Source organism: Salvelinus sp. IW2-2015, unplaced genomic scaffold (assembly GCF_002910315.2).
Source record: "Salvelinus sp. IW2-2015 unplaced genomic scaffold, ASM291031v2 Un_scaffold2484, whole genome shotgun sequence".
Taxonomy (NCBI): Eukaryota; Metazoa; Chordata; class Actinopteri; order Salmoniformes; family Salmonidae; genus Salvelinus; species Salvelinus sp. IW2-2015.
Genome location: NW_019943802.1, coordinates 37522 through 40533, shown reverse-complemented (window position 1 = coordinate 40533; position 3012 = coordinate 37522).

Sequence of the window (3012 nt, the reverse complement as noted above, 5' to 3'; positions counted from 1 at the left end):
CACATCCAACCCTAGTGAATCCTTCACCCAGAGGTCATGTGCTGTAAGGAGAAAGTTCAAGTCCATCTTAGTAGGAACCTATACCCAGAGATGGAGGATGTATAGGCTGTTAACAGTTATGAGTCCGGAGTCGGAGCTAGCCACATGTGTCAACATCTGTGGAAAGCCTTCCCAGAGAGTGGAGGCTGTTTATACCGCAGAATGTCCCTAACATCTAAGATAGACTGTCCGAAGAGTGCGAGGCTGTTATAGAAGCAACTGTTCCTAAACCACTCTACGTGAGAAAGGCCTTCCAGAGAGTGGAGGCTGTTATAAGAGCAATTTCAACAATAAGTGGAAGCCTCCAGAAAGATGACCGCAGGGTGGTGTTATAGCAGCAATGTTCCAACATCTATGTCGAGCACCAGCCTTCCCGGAGAGAGTGGAGGCTGTTAAACAGCAATGTTCAACATCTAGTGGAAGAAGCCCTTCCCAGTAAGAGTGGAGGCTGTTACAGCAGCAATTGTTCCATCATCTAGTGGAAGCCTTCCCAGAAGATTGGACGGCTGTTATAGCAGCAAATGTTTCAACATATAAGGGAAACCTTCAACCGAAGAGTTGGGAGGCACTGTAATAACGCAAGACAATGTTCCAACAATCTTTTTCTAATAGTGGAAACATATCCCCCAAGAAGAGTCGGGGCTGTTACGCAAAGCAATGTTCTCAACATCTAGTGGAACAAAGCCTTCCAGAGAGGTGAGAGGTCTGTTAGCAGGCAATCGTGCTAATCTAGTGGGAAAGCCTTAACCCGAGGTTGAGGCTGTTATAGCAGAATGTTCGCATAATCTACGTGGAAACCAGCCTTTCCCAGAGAATGAGGATGGCTGTCTACAGCAGCAAACAGAGGAAATGTTCAACATCGTAGTTGGAAGCCTTCCCAGAAAGAGTGGAGGCTGTTATAAAGCAGCAAGTGTATCACATTAGTGGAAAGCACTTACCCAGAAGAGTGGGAGGCTGTGTATCAGACATATGTTCCAAATCCTAGTGGAAAGCCCTCCCAGAAGAGTGGAAGGCTTTATAGGCAGCAATGTCATACATCTAGTGGAAAGCCTTCCCAGAAGAGTGGAGGATGTTATAAGCGGCAATGTTCCAACATCTAGTCGCGAAAGCCTTCCAGAAGGGCCGGAGGGCTTATAGCGAGCACAATGTTCCAACATCTAGTGGAAGCCTTACCAGAAGATGGCAGGCTGTTATAGGCAGCATGTTCCATCAATCTAGTGGGCACAAGCCCACTCACAGAAGAGATGGAGGCTGTTATAGCAGCAATGTTCAAATCTAGTGGAAAGCTTCCCAGAAGCAGTTGGAGGCTGTTATACCGCAGCAATGTTCCATATACTAGTGGACCAGCCTTCCCATGAAGAGTGGGAGCTGTATATCGCAGCCATGTTCCAACATCTAGTGGAAGCTTCCCAGAGAGTGGAGGCTGGTTATAGCAGCATGTTCCTCATCTAGTGGAAAGCGCCCTTTCCCAGAAGGGAGGCTGCTATAGCAGAATTACATTCAGTGAAGCCATTCCAAGAAGAGTGGAGGCTGTTATCATCAAGCAAAAGGCAGACCAACTCCATACCCATGATGTTGGATGAGCAGTGTTCCACATCTTTTGGTGTTTATAATCATAGTTCACTGCATGCCAGATAAATCCACATCTTGTCATTTTTAATATCTTAACAGTAATATATACAACAGCTAGTGGCCGCATTCATTTGCATCGCCAGAACAAAGTTAACATGTTCATGAGAGATGGACTGATGGAGATTACATCAAAATACAAATCATTCTGATGCACCCTGATTACATGAAGTAAAAAACCATGGTGGATTTGGTTCCCTCTGAATAATAACGTATCTCCTCACTAAGCTGTCGTTATTATGTCCGTATCATCATGAAGATATCAGTCTGGCACTAGGAGATTACTTCTGGTTAAGTGTGTTATTGAATACGAAGCTAAAGAGCCCTTCGGATAAAGGTATTCAGACCCCTTGTTTAAACCACATTTTGTTTGACGTCACATCCTTTCCTCAATACCCCACCAGGAACAAGTGAAAACAGGTTTTAGACCATTTTTGCAAATGTATTAAAAACAAAACAATAGGTATTTGACATAAGTAATGCAGACCCTTTTGCTATGAAACTCATGGTGCATCCTGTTTCCATTGATCATTCCTTGATGTTTTACAACTCTGATTGGAATCCACCGGTGGTTGATTGGACACGATATGGGCACACAACCTGTCTATATAAAGGTCCGACAGTTTGGTAAAAAACAATCTCGAGGTCGAAGGAATTGTCCTAGAGTCCAGACAGGATGTGTTGAGGCACAGAATCTGGGGAAGGGTTAACCAGAAAAAGTCTGCAGTTTGAAGGTCCCCAAGAACACAGTGCTCGCATATGTCTAAGATGGAAGCCAGTTTAGAACCACAAGACTCTCCTAGAGCTGGCGCCCGGCCAAACTGATCATATCGGGGAGAAAGGGCCTTGGTCAGGGAGTACCAAAGACCGATGGTCACTCTGACAGAGCTCCAGAGTTCCTCAGTGGAGATGGGAGAACTTCCAGACAGGACAACCCTGGTCTGCAGTACTCCAAGCAGGCCTTTATGCGTAGAGTGGGTAGACGGAAGCCACTGCTCATAAAAGGCACATGACCCCTGAGTTTGCCAAGAAGGCACCTAAGGTACTCCAGACATGAAGAAACAAGATTCTCTGGCCTGAATGCCAAGGCGTTACGTCTGGGAGGAAATCTTGGACCAGTCTACGCGTGAAGCATGGTGGCAGCATTATGCTGTGTGGATGTATTTTTCAGCAGGGACTGGGAGACTAGTCAAGGGTCGAGGGAAAGATGAATGGAGCCAAGGTACAGAGATCCTAGATGAAAACTGCTCCCAGAGCGCTTCAGGACCCTCCAGACTGGGGCGATAGGTTCACCTTTGCCAACGAGGGAATTACCTCAGCCCAGCCAGGGAGGACAACGGAGTC